Source organism: Anarhichas minor, unplaced genomic scaffold (assembly GCF_050575085.1).
Source record: "Anarhichas minor isolate MPS153535 unplaced genomic scaffold, ASM5057508v1 ptg000008l, whole genome shotgun sequence".
Lineage (NCBI taxonomy): Eukaryota > Metazoa > Chordata > Actinopteri > Perciformes > Anarhichadidae > Anarhichas > Anarhichas minor.
Window position 1 is genome coordinate 920,893 of NW_027466454.1, and position 14,962 is coordinate 935,854.

A 14,962-nucleotide genomic window follows, 5' to 3' on the forward strand; every position below is an offset into this window, starting at 1 on the left:
AGTCTCAATACTCCTGCCATTCCAGACGCTCAACCCAATCTAGCCGTGCCTCAACACACAGTTCTGCTGCCACCAAGGCAAGAGCTAAAGCAGAAGCTGCCAGGGTCAAGGCTTCGTATGCTCAAAGAGAAGCAGACATGTTAATCAAACAGGCACGGATAGAGGCAGAAGAATTAAAGAGCAAAGCAGGAATTGAAGCGGAACAGCAAAGGAGGAAAACTGAACTGGAAGCGGAACAGCAGCGAAGGGCAGCTGAGCTACAGGCGAACCTCCATGTACTGAAAATTCAGGGCGCTGCTGAAGCAGCCATCGCAGAAGCTGAAATCCTTGAAGCAGCTTTTGAGGAAGAAGGTGGAGGACCATCAATGCAAAATGTGACAAAATTAGCTCCATATCCATCACCTCAGCGCACCAGCGAATATGTGCAACAACATTCTTGGGACCACGATCAGCAACAGCACCAACTTACAATACGAGAACCCATCTCTTCATCAATGCGCCAGCCAAACATGGACAACGATGATGTAGATAATCCTGGTATCCACATTGGTAGTCTGGGAAAAGTTAACGACCACACATTCTGAGAATTATCAGCACAACACCAGAGCATGAGCACAGCCAACCTTCAGCAAAGCCACGTGAGCCCTTTGAAGTTCCTCCAAGAAGAACGCCGCCCCCTCCAGACTCACTTTACACTGACTGAAGGTACAAACCACTTCATGCCTTCTAGAGCAACTCCGCGTGTTCAGTCAGACACAGCAGACTTAGCCAAATACCTAATTCGCAAAGAAATAGTGAGCTCTGGACTCCAACAATTTGATGATAGACCAGAGAACTACTGGGCATAGAAAGCCTCTTTTGTCAACTCCATCAGTGACCTGAACCTCAGCCCCAGGGAGGAGCTAGACATCCTGACGAAATGGCTTGGACCGCAGTCTGCGGAGCAGGCCAAATGCATCCGTGCAGTCAACATCCATAATGCTAGCTCAGGGCTCCAAATGGTTTGGCAGAGATTGGAGGAATGCTACGGTTCAGCTGAAATGATAGAAAACGCTCTGTTAAAGAAGTTAGAGGAGTTTCCTAAGATCTCAAACAAGGATAATGAGAAACTGAGGGAGCTAGGGGACCTGTTGCTCGAACTGGAGGCAGCTAGAAAAGATGGGTTCTTACCTGGACTCTCTTACCTCAACACATCCCGTGGAGTCAACCCCATCGCACTGAAGCTCCCCTATAACCTTATGGAGAAATGGATCTCGTTTGGCTCTAAATACAAAAATGACTATCGGATTCAATATCCTCCCTTTTGCGTCTTTGTAAAGTTCATCTGCGACCAGGCCAAGACACGAAATTATCCCAGCTTTGCCGAACTTACCATGGGTGGTTCCATCAGGAAAGATAACCCTCTGAAAAACATCAAAACATCTGTGTTCAGCAGGAAGACTGAGGTTTCCTTGGAAGGTGAAGTCAAGCAAAACAACATGGAGAGACAGTTTGAGGATCCAGACAGACTGTGTCCATTACATAATAAGCCACATCCACTAAGAAAATGTCGTGGGTTCCGCAGCAAGACTTTAGAGGACAGAAAAGCTTACCTGAAAGAGAAACGTATCTGTTTCAAGTGTTGCGCCTCAACAAGTCACCTCGCCAAGGACTGTGACGAATCTGTGCAGTGCAAAGAGTGCAATAGCAACAGACACCCTTCTGCGCTTCACCCTGGGCCAGCGGTATGGAAAACAGTGAACTCTGCTACTAAAGAAGATCAAGGTGGGGAGTGTTGTGGAATATTTCTATGACTAGTCGGGAGAAGAGTATAAAGGTTTTTTAGTCAATATCAAATGAACAGATTCTTGATGAATGATCAAAGTGTGTAAAGTCAATTTATTGCGTTGCAAGCAAGGAGAGCAGTTTCACAGATACGTATTGCAGTAACCTGTGAGAGTGCCCCCAAGAATCATCTCCGTACATTCTTATTTATACCTTTACAAACAAAGGAGACAGTGAGAAGAAGAAGGGGACAAGTGGGGGACAAGTCATACGTGTGCATCAGTGTCTGGTACATGTCCTCTTCATTACAGGAAGGCGCCTCATTCTCTGCCGCTGCCCTATATGGCTTGCATGTTTCTCGTCTTATGCTATTGCCCTATATGGAATGTTTTATGTCACAGCGGGCACTTTCCTCTTACAGAGTCTATACAGAGAACATGTTAGAACATATTTTACCGTTACAGGAGCAACAGGAAGACGAAACTCCAGAGGTTACGTCAAAGTGCACAGAAGTCTGTGGAGACTCAGTTGGCTCGCGATCATGTTCCAAAATATGCTTGGTCAGGGTCTACCCTGCAGGTCAAAGAGAGAAAGCGGTTAAAGTATATGCTGTCCTCGATGAACAGAGTAACAGGTCCTTGGCAAAGACTGAGCTACTCGACCTTTTTGACATTGGAGCAGGTGCCGCTCCATACATCCTTAAAACATGCTCAGGGGTCATTGAAACATCAGAACGGCGCGCCAGTAAACTCATAGTTGTGTCAATAGATGGCAACATACAGATCCCTCTCCCCACACTCATAGAGTGTGACATGATGCCTGATGACCGTTCAGAGATCCCCTCACCAGAGATAGCACATCTTTATCCCCACCTCAAGCCAGTGGCGGATACAATCCCAGTCATTGATCCTGAGGCAGCCATTCTCCTTCTCCTTGGCAGAGACATACTACGTGTACACAAGGTGCGTAAACAGTACAATGGACCCAACAATGCACCATATGCTCAACAACTTGATCTTGGCTGGGTTATTGTTGGAGAAATATGTCTCAGAGGAGCACACAAGCCAAGCAGCATCAATGTCTACAGGACCAATATCCTACCTAATGGACGTACGTCTTCCCTTAGTCCATGTGCTAGTGTTATCCATGTCAAAGAGAAAGTTAACAAGAAGACATCAAGTCAGAGTAGTCAAACCTTTGCAGACACAGAGCTCCTGGAAGACGATGATCTTGGAAACAAAGTTTTTGACAGGACAAAAGATGAGAAAATGGCATTATCTATGGAAGATGAAGCCTTCCTTGAAATCATGGACAAAAATGTCTACATGAATGATGCAAACAGCTGGGTGGCTCCCTTACCATTCCGTTACCCAAGGCCTCATCTCCCGAATAATAGGGACCAAGCAGCAAAGCGTCTCTATTCTCTGGGTCGCACACTGGAAAGAAAGCCAGGAGTGAAAAAACAATACTTTGACTTCATGCAAAAGATCTTTGAGTCAGGCCAGGCAGAGCTAGCTCCGCCATTGGAGAAGAATCAAGAGTGTTGGTACCTACCTGCATTTGGTGTCTACCACCTTCAGAAGCCAGATCAGATACGTGTGGCGTTTGATTCCAGTGCCAAGCACGAAGGCATCTCTCTCAACGACATCCTCTTGAAGGGACCAGATTTGAATAACACTCTTCTTGGAGTACCTATCCGCTTCCGCAGGGAGACGATTGCAGTCACATCAGACGTTCAGCAGATGTTTTACTGTTTCACAGTCTGTGAGGACCACCGTGACTTCCTGAAATTCTTGTGGTTTGAAGGCAACGACTTCACAAAACCAGTGACAGAGTACCGAATGACAATACATGTATTCGGTAACAGCCCCTCACCAGCTGTGGTGATTTATGGCTTAAGACGCGCAGCGCAAGGACACACAGAACATGGTACAGATGCTAAGCAGTTCGCCATGAGAAACTTTTATGTGGATGATGGACTGGCCTCATTTTCCACTGTGGATGAAGCCATCAATATTCTGAAAAGAACAAGGGAGATGTTAGCCGAGTCAAGCATCAGGCTGCATAAAATAGCATCCAACAGCAGCAGAATCATGAACGCAAGACCCTTAGTTCCAGTGTCCTCCGATCCTGAGATGCCAGCAGTTTTCACACCCGCAATGCTGCTCACTCAGAAGACTGACACAGGGTCGGCTCCATCAGGGAAGATGGATCTCAAGGATCTCTATAACAAACAGTGGAGGCAAGTCCAAAACCTTCTGGAGACGCTGGAAGCAAGAATACTTGGTGACCCTCCAGCCTCGCAAGAAGTGGCAATCCGAAAGACCAAACTTGCAAGTTGGAGATGTGGTACTCCTCAAAGACACTCAAGTTAAGAGAAACGAGTGGCCCACAGGACTTATTGTTGAGACCACTCCAAGCCGTGATGGCAGAGTTCGGAAAGTTAATGTCAGGATCATCAGAGACGGTACCCCAAAGGTGTATTCAAGACCTGTTACCGAAGTTGTACTGCTCCTCAGTGAGGGAATATAAGTGGTATTATAAAATACCAGGCGGGGAGTGTTCTGCCCCCACATTTCTGTGTTGTAGAATTTCATTGCCTTTTCATCCATCCCTCCTCTCTTGCCGTAGTTAGGGCCTCGTTGTTTTTGTATTTTAATGAAAGGACATGCTGCACTAACATTTCACCTCTTCTGTTTGGTAGCCTTGAGAGACCTTAGTCTGTGAGTATTTCGTTATGAAGCATGAGAACATATATTCTATTCTATTTTATTTGCTCTTTTAGTAAGCTTATAGCATTTGCGTTGTATTAAATGCTAATCGCGGTTAGCATTTCTGCATTAACGGTAATGTTAATATTAGCTTAGAAGCTAGCTAGTCGTACGTTCTTTCATGTTGGCTATATGCTGGATTGTTGTTATGTATTCATGTATGTATATATGGACAGTTTGTAAGGCCATATTTCATATTGTGTTTCCACAGTTTTACAAAATTAAGATTCACACTAAAGTCCCAGTATCATATTTCAGCTTTTCACAAAGACAGACGAAAGAAAAAGCAAAAACACATTGAGGAACAGAGGATAGTGCAACACAAATTACCCCTGATAGGTACACAAATATGTTGCACCCATTTTATGTAGCACCCCAACAGAGAGTCTATAGAGAGTAGACCTACACTGGAATGATGGGGCGTTTGGGTTCTGAACTCCTAAGGTAGTTACCACGAAGGTTTACCTGATTATTGTGAATTTATATTACCCTCCGAATAACAAAGAAACTGTCAAACTTAGCAATAATTAAATAACTGACCACAGACAACTGATTGGGATGAAAAAATAAATACAAGTTTACTGACAGCTTTTGAAAATGTTCAAATAATAATTACCCTTTCGGGGGACAAGAAAAACAAAACAACAATAACACCTTACAGTATGACAGAATACTCAAATTGACTTTAAAACACTCATGGGCCCACACACACTCACATTACAATAATTAACAAGGTCATACAACGATCAAACTCTTTTAAGATAATAATTGGGCAAACTGTTTTTTATAGCAAAATCAAATAGATGCAGATTGTAAGAAGACCTATTCTTGTATTGTCGGCAAATGCCACCTAAATGCAAGTACGGTGATTTTTACCTGGTCAATGCTACAAGCAGACTTTAATGGAGTAATGCAAATGCTAAGAAACGTGATGTACATCAGAATTTTTAACAATACCTTTGTATATGTTGTGGCTGCTTCCACCTGGTACTCAAGGGCCAGGGCAGGGGTGAAATCTGGCATAGGAGGTAAATATGTGATTACCACACAGCATTCTGTGGACAACATCCAGGTGGATGCTGTCCAGGCATCCACCTGGATGTGTTCGCAGATATACATACATACAATAAACGTATGCTGTACATGATTTTAAAAGTCCAATCGTGGCAAGTGAGCATATTTGTTTAATCACTGTTATTATAAACTGCAAAACTTACAATCCGTGCCTCTCCACCAAGTCAGAGACGCAAACTTTGACGAGTTTCAGCTTGTTTTTTTCTGTAACAATGCCCTGAGTTTGGAGTTCCTCAAATATTTCAGGAACTTTCTTTTCGAGGCGAGGCCTCAATCCATCTTGTACATCCGGCTCCTTTTTAGGCTGAAAAGAGAACTAACGTTAACGTTACTCCACTTCTGACGGAACAATGAATTAAATATAACAACGATAGGTTATGTTCAAAATTTCTCAAATAAAACGCAAAGGAAAAAGCCCCCCTCCTTGTTCAGATGAGAAGAAGCATGCAGAGGAGAAGAGAAAAGCCCCCCTGCTCTCTTTCTTCCATCATTAAGCTGGGCCGAATCATCTGGTTGAAGTTTAAATCAAAAGGAATTTAATATACTAACAAAAGCAAATGCAGTTACAAACTGAATTAAACTATCAATAGTAATATTTCATGAAATAGAGGCCCCATCCGCACCACACGACAGACTGGTGTGTCCGCCTCATGGTCCAGATGAAAGGGTCTGATTTTCTCCGGGGATTCACAGTTTCTTTGTCTCTCCAAAGTCTCTGAAATGTCTCATATTCGCCCATCGATCAGCTCAGTGATTGGCTGAACCCTTCGGACTTCAGTCGGCCACTTCCTTGACCAATTCCTCCCCCCTTCTTGAAGGCTGTGCTCAGAAACTCTTCAGCAACATCCCCCTCTCTCTGACTTTATGGCGGTGTCATAAATTCTCTGGTTTCTCACAGTGCACAACAAATTCAGTAACTCTCCCTTTAGTGTAAACCTTCTACAAGTAAACATATTGTAACACATATTATCCATCGCTAGCTTTAAACTTAACTTCCTCACACTAGACTTGACCAACCGAGTTGCTAGATCACAAATGCTAACATGAACGAACTTGACATGACATAACGCTCATCATGATGGCCAGAACATAATTTAAGAACCCAAACAAAGAAGCTAGCTAACGTTAGCTATCCGACATCACCTAGCAGACTCATTAACTTTTCTTCAGCTAACTAGCTTAATATGAGCTGATAGCTAATGTTAGACAGTTGGCAAACTTAAGAGATCTAACTCACTTAAATTAATCTTTGCCGATATCCAACCAGCTCTGCGTCATCACAGTGTGTGCAGACGTTCGCTCCATTCCGCAGCGCCCGGAGCTCCCCGCCCATCAGCCGGCAAGCGGGCAGGGAGCTCCGAGCGCTGCAACACGGGGCGAAGAGTTTGGCCGGGCACTGCTGGACTGCACACACTACGTGTGCCTCAGGACAGTTAATTTCACAGTTTTATGTCTTTTATGTCTTTTTCATGAATATCTGCATTCAGCACTTTTCACTTTTTATGCTCTTAAAAGACGTTTCAGGCAGAGAGGAGGCCAAAAGTTGATTTTGTGAAAGTAAACATAGTTTCAAAGATTTCTTCAAAAAAGTACCTCAGGATAGTTGATTTCACAGTTTGATGGCATTTTCACTTTTTATGCTCTTAAAAGACGTTTCAGGCAGAGAGGAGGCCAAAAGTTGATTTTGTGAAAGTAAACATAGTTTCAAAGATTTATTCTACAAAGTACCTCAGGATAGTTGATTTCACAGTTTGATGGCATTTTCATGAATATCTGCAGCACTTTACTGGCTAGACATACATTTTCACTTTTTATGCTCTTAAAAGACGTTTCAGGCAGAGAGGAGGCCAAAAGTTGATTTTGTGAAAGTAAACATAGTTTCAAAGATTTATTCTACAAAGTACCTCAGGATAGTTGATTTCACAGTTTGATGGCATTTTCATGAATATCTGCAGCACTTTACTGGCTAGACATACATTTTCACTTTTTATGCTCTTAAAAGACGTTTCAGGCAGAGAGGAGGCCAAAAGTTGATTTTGTGAAAGTAAACATAGTTTCAAAGATTTATTCTACAAAGTACCTCAGGATAGTTGATTTCACAGTTTGATGGCATTTTCATGAATATCTGCAGCACTTTACTGGCTAGACATGCATTTTCACTTTTTATGCTCTTAAAAGACGTTTCAGGCAGAGAGGAGGCCAAAAGTTGATTTTGTGAAAGTAAACATAGTTTCAAAGATTTATTCTACAAAGTACCTCAGGATAGTTGATGTCACAGTTTGATGGCATTTTCATGAATATCTGCAGCACTTTACTGGCTAGAGATGCATTTTCACTTTTTATGCTCTTAAAAGACGTTTCAGGCAGAGAGGAGGCCAAAAGTTGATTTTGTGAACGTAAACATAGTTTCAAAGATTTTCTTCAAAAAAGTACCTCAGGACAGTTGTCACAGTTTGATGGCATTTTCATGAATTTCTGCAGCTTTCAGTACTTTACTGCCTAGAGATGCATTTTCACTTTTTATGCTCTTAAAAGACGTTTCAGGCAGAGAGGAGGCCAAAAGTTGATTTTGTGAAAGTAAACAGTTTCAAAGATTTATTCTACAAATTACCTCAGGATAGTTGATTTCACAGTTTGATGGCATTTTCACTTTTTATGCTCTTAAAAGACGTTTCAGGCAGAGAGGAGGCCAAAAGTTGATTTTGTGAAAGTAAACATAGTTTCAAAGATTTATTCTACAAAGTACCTCAGGATAGTTGATTTCACAGTTTGATGGCATTTTCATGAATATCTGCAGCACTTTACTGGCTAGACATACATTTTCACTTTTTATGCTCTTAAAAGACGTTTCAGGCAGAGAGGAGGCCAAAAGTTGATTTTGTGAAAGTAAACATAGTTTCAAAGATTTTCTTCAAAAAAGTACCTCAGGACAGTTGTCACAGTTTGATGGCATTTTCATGAATTTCTGCAGCTTTCAGTACTTTACTGCCTAGAGATGCATTTTCACTTTTTATGCTCTTAAAAGACGTTTCAGGCAGAGAGGAGGCCAAAAGTTGATTTTGTGAAAGTAAACATAGTTTCAAAGATTTATTCTACAAAGTACCTCAGGATAGTTGATTTCACAGTTTGATGGCATTTTCACTTTTTATGCTCTTAAAAGACGTTTCAGGCAGAGAGGAGGCCAAAAGTTGATTTTGTGAAAGTAAACATAGTTTCAAAGATTTATTCTACAAAGTACCTCAGGATAGTTGATTTCACAGTTTGATGGCATTTTCATGAATATCTGCAGCACTTTACTGGCTAGACATACATTTTCACTTGTTATGCTCTTAAAAGACGTTTCAGGCAGAGAGGAGGCCAAAAGTTGATTTTGTGAAAGTAAACATAGTTTCAAAGATTTATTCTACAAAGTACCTCAGGATAGTTGATTTCACAGTTTGATGGCATTTTCATGAATATCTGCAGCACTTTACTGGCTAGACATACATTTTCACTTTTTATGCTCTTAAAAGACGTTTCAGGCAGAGAGGAGGCCAAAAGTTGATTTTGTGAAAGTAAACATAGTTTCAAAGATTTATTCTGCAAAGTACCTCAGGATAGTTGATTTCACAGTTTGATGGCATTTTTATGAATATCTGCAGCACTTTACTGGCTAGAGATGCATTTTCACTTTTTATGCTCTTAAAAGACGTTTCAGGCAGAGAGGAGGCCAAAAGTTGATTTTGTGAAAGTAAACATAGTTTCAAAGATTTATTCTACAAAGTACCTCAGGATAGTTGATTTCACAGTTTGATGGCATTTTCATGAATATCTGCAGCACTTTACTGGCTAGACATACATTTTCACTTGTTATGCTCTTAAAAGACGTTTCAGGCAGAGAGGAGGCCAAAAGTTGATTTTGTGAAAGTAAACATAGTTTCAAAGATTTATTCTACAAAGTACCTCAGGACAGTTGATTTCACAGTTTGATGGCATTTTCATGAATAGTTGCAGCACTTTACTGGCTAGACATACATTTTCACTTTTTATGCTCTTAAAAGACGTTTCAGGCAGAGAGGAGGCCAAAAGTTGATTTTGTGAAAGTAAACATAGTTTCAAAGATTTATTCTGCAAAGTACCTCAGGATAGTTGATTTCACAGTTTGATGGCATTTTTATGAATATCTGCAGCACTTTACTGGCTAGAGATGCATTTTCACTTTTTATGCTCTTAAAAGACGTTTCAGGCAGAGAGGAGGCCAAAAGTTGATTTTGTGAAAGTAAAGATAGTTTAAAAGATTTTCTTCAAAAAAAGTGAAAATTATATCAAACTGTGAAATGAACTGTCCTGATGCACTTTTTTGAAGAAAATCTTTGAAACTATGTTTACAAATCTTTGAAACTATGTTTACAAATCTTTGAAACTATGTTTACAAATGATTGTTTACAAAATCAACTTTTGGCGTCTTCCCAGCCTGAAACATATTTTAAGAGCATAAAAGGCTGAGAATGTACCTTAAACGAGGTGTATAGTAGGTGTGTAGGCGTGTCAGGTTCTAAAACTGTGAAATCCAGCCACTTTTTTGAAGAAAATCTTTGAAACTTTCGACTGTCACTTGCGTCCGTCCATGAATCGAGAAGGACTTCTTACTGGAACTGAAATGATGTACTGGGATTAAACTCTTGTCAACAAAGAAAGGTTTTTTTCATAGCTGCAGTAACGTTTTTATGAATAATATTTGATGGCTCGTGCTCTTGTGTGGTGGAATGCGTGGATCCGCTGCAGGCTTGCTGGATTGATTTGTCATGCTTTGTTGTCATATGAATATATATGTGACTGGTTCTTATGACTTTGTGGTTGTCATTGTGTTAATTACGTTGATTTGACTATGCATTGTCCGTTAATGACGTAGCGTCCCGTCATGCAATTCATGTATCTGCACCGTAGCTGTAGGACAGCACAGAAGGCCCAGGTATGAAATGCACGGCCCCCCACTGACACAACCAAATGCAAAAATGGTGCCAAACTAATTAATTCCCCTGAAATCCACCGATCTTACTAAACATTAAGATTGTAGGGGAATTGCCACAGAAGGTGCCAATAAACTAAGTGCTGTGACACAGTTAACATGTACTGTACAGGAGGAATTTGAGGTAGACAGCTTAAAAAGTAACTCTAGCTGTCTCTGAACTTTTAAGGTATTAAATCTCTTTTTGAGAGCTTTTGAGTCTTTTGTGCATTTACTTCTGGATAGATATAATACACAAATATCACATAAAAAAGTATTACAACTCCATGAAAACCTTAATGCTAACTGCAAAAACAGTGTACTGTTCACATTACTATACAGTACAGTTCATACTTAACAATTGGTATATTTTATGGAAATTGAAAGTTTGGAAGGTTTTTTTTTTTACGTACTCTTAGGTTAAATTCTGCCCTTTCCAGCAAACTGATGTCTGAACTGGAATATAAATAAGGTTTTGGTCCCAGGCGAGCAAATGTAAATAACACGGGGAAAAAATGATACAATGATCTCTTGTTGTTGCTCTGTTGTTGAATGAGGAGGAGGGGAAAATGATATAGTTCACCGTAATTAACTATTGCTAATATCAATGTCCGTTCCAACCACATCTACTGGCATAAAAACAGGAAGTCAGTGGTAAAGTAGTAAAGCCTGCATCTTGCTTGACTGCCTCTGTCAATTGTGACATTGACAAGAGGTGCGACTCCGCACCTGGTGCTGAAAAGTTGAGAATCTAATATATTAGATTCCGGCGTATGAAAGGAATGCAAGGGTTTGGCAGGTGACACGTTTTTATCGACGCGTACTCGGTGTGAAAATTGGATGTTTAGTAAAACTCACACTGTTGTGAGGAGGAACTCTGCTTTGTGTGCGTGCCTGTTCTCTCACTGCCGCCAGTTCATCAGTTTTAAGTTATCTAAATATTTTAAGTTGAAGTCCGCTCAAACAGACACACACGGATAACACGGAACAAAAAAACAAGACCGCATCATCTTTAATCTGTAGAGCTAAAATCAGTAAGCCACGCTTGCTCTGGTTACTGATATGCTACATGTATATATGCAGATTTACAGTGCACTGCGGTGTCATGTGTTCCCCGATTACCCGCAAAGTGGATGTCAACACAGTTAGCGCAGATGGGTTCAACAGTTTATGGCATCAGAAAAAGCCACATTCTGACAGATTAACTTCCAGCGTGTAATAGTAATAACACTCAATTCAGAGTTTATGAGTGTTATTTTACAGATCTGTTCAATTTTACTGTTGTAGGACAGAGTTTAACATATGTAATGGGCACTTAGTGGTGGTAATGTTTGCGATTACTTACTTACATTCAACTGTTTTACTGTTGTGTAGCCCTGGGGTTAATACATTCGGTTTTGAAGAAAACAACTTAAAACAATATTAACAGCAAACCATGGGTTAAACCAGAGTTAAAAAGGAAAACCTGAAAGGTTCAACCGCACCCTTCTATCCATGCTCGGAACTCTGGATCCAAAGCAAAAGCAGAAGTGGAGTCAGCACATCAGTCATTTGGTGCATGCATACAACCCAGAAACGAGGCAACTGGTTACTCAGATTATCTGCTGATATTCGGAAGAGAAGCCCGCCTACCTGTGGATATATGTTTTGGAGTGTTTGAGGAGAATATTATATATACCAGCAGTATATTACTAAGCTGAAAAGAGATCGCCACAAAGCCTACCAACTCGCCACAGAAGCTGCTGACAAGAATCACAAGAGGAACAAGAGAGCACATGACAAGCTGGTAAAAGAACAAGTCTTGGAAGAGGGAGACCGTGTGCTGCTGAGACACTTTGGTGTCACTGGAAAGCACAAGCTGAAGGATAAGTGGAGGTCAGGGCCCTACATCGTTGTTGGAAAGATGCCAAACCTTCCAGTCTACCAAGTGAAACCAGAAAGGGGAACAGGAGTTGTAAAAACATTGCACCGCAATCATCTGTTACCCATTGGCTGATTACCCATTTAGTGAGACTGCCTGCACAGAGTGATGAGCCAGAGCTGCCACCGAGGCCTGTGACAAGGACACAGCAGAGACGAGCTCAAAGCTCAACACAGATTGTCAATGACGAAGATCCTTCATTTTCCTCAGAGTCTGATGGTGAGGATGGGGACCCACCAATACCACTAGCAGTGGAGTGGAGAGATTTTTTGTCACAGCCAGAGTTTTTAACAAGACTGCAAGGTCAAGTCACGGATGAAGTCCAAGTTGTTTCACCAGTCAGAAACCTGGCAGCAGACAGCATAAATCAGGAGACTTTTACTGTTCCAGATGTTGATCTGCCTCCCACCACTGACGCAGAAGCAGACAGAGATCTAGAAGGGGGAGCAGATGTAAATGAGGATGAAGTAACTGAAGAAGATGAGCTTCCAGTTGAACGCTCGAAGAGGATAAAGAAACCAGTGGTTAGACTGAGTTATGATGAGTTGGGAAAACCCTCCAACCAGCCTTTACCACGGTGTGCTTGTTGGAAGCGGAACCTTCAGAGCTTCAAGATGCTTCCCATGCCAAACAGCCTGGTGCCACCCTATGGCATTGTGTCCAGAGTGTTTTAGATTCAATCCCTGTAGTCCATACGAACAGATTAAGTTTCTCTAAACCGTGTAGGACATCAAATATTTTAGAAGAGGGAGAGTGTAGCCCTGGGGTTAATAAGTTAGGTTTTCAAGAAAACAACTTAAAATAATATTAAAAAAAGGAAAAACCCACTGACAGTGTTTTCAGTTTGAGCAATGTGTTTTGATGCCACCTACGTTAATTGGTCGTAGGTGAAGGAGAGGGCGGGGTTAAGAGAAAGAACGGGAAAGAAGCGGGAAGAAAGGGGAACCGCGAAGAAGGGATGAGAGAGAAGAGAGGGGATATATAAAGAACGCCAGAGAAATGTGAGGGTCGATAGTTTTGTTTTAAATGTTTAGGTTACAGAATAAAACTCTTTCGCTGTTAGACAGCGCGGTACATTGTTTATTAGTCTCAGTAGACTGTTGGTAGAGTTTTTGTACAAGTTTTGCTGGATAAACTACAAGTTGCTGAGTCGGGACGGGAGGACGCGATCGCGGACCGAGACAGACTGTTGGTGTGTTCCTGGTGAGGATTTCAACGCTGTGGCCGTCACCTCCGCCGTCAGCGCGTTTTTTTGGACGATACTGTTTTTTTCTCAAGGACTGACATTGAAAGGTGGAGTTTTTGGATTTTGCTCCATTTTGCTGTGTTGAGGACGAGGATTCGGGAGGCAGCACCGCACCCGATCTACACAGGCCTGCAACAGTTTCTTATTTAATGTGAGTGAGTGTGTGGGCCCATGAGTGTTTTAAATTAAATTTGAGTATTCTGTCTGTATTCTGTAAGGTGTTATTGTTTTGTTTTCTTGTCCCTCGAAAGGGTAATTATTATTTAAACATTCTCAAAAGCTGTCAGTAAACTTTTATTTTTTATATTCATCCCAGTCTGTGGTCAGTTATTTAATTATTGCTAAGTTTAACAGTACAAGTAAACATATTGTAACACATTATCCATCGCTAGCTTTTAAACTTAAATTCCTGTGTTTGCTAGATCACAAATGCTAACATGAACTAACTTGACATGACATAACGCTCATCATGATGGCCAGAACATAATTTAAGAACCCAGGCAGTTAAACAAAGAAGCTAGCTAACGTTAGCTATCCGACATCAGCTAGCAGACTCATTAACTTTTCTTCAGCTAACTAGCTTAATATGAGCTGATAGCTAATCAGTTGGCAAACTATTTTAAGAGATCTAACTCACTTAAATTAATCTTTGCCGATATCCAACCAGCCAAAGCAGTCCGAAGAGTTTGGCCGGGCACTGCTGGACTGCACACACGTGTGCCTCAGGACAGTTGATTTCACAGTTTTGTCTGTCTTTTTCATGAATATCTGCAGCTTTCAGCACTTTTCATGCTCTTAAAATAAGTTTCAGGCTGGGAAGAGGCCAAAAGTGGATTTTGTGAAAGTAAACATATTTTCAAAGATTTTCTTCAAAAAAGTGATTAACAAGGTCTTTGACATTTTAAGGATGGAAGCAACTCAATGCTCACTTTATCCCTCTGCTGGTAAAACCATAATTTAACTTAACCCTTTTCGGCAATTGTCACTATTTTTATTCCATTTATTTTTGAGGTACTACTAACACCGTTTCTGCCATCCAGCTGGTCTATTGCAAGAGGATAGTGATGACCACGGCACTGGTTTTTATACTTTTTCATTAAATAAGATTTGGATCAGGTGATCACCTAATTAAGTAGAATCAGGTGTCCTGTATTGGAAGTCAACAGACACAGTAAGGCTTCCATACACGTAGAGATGCT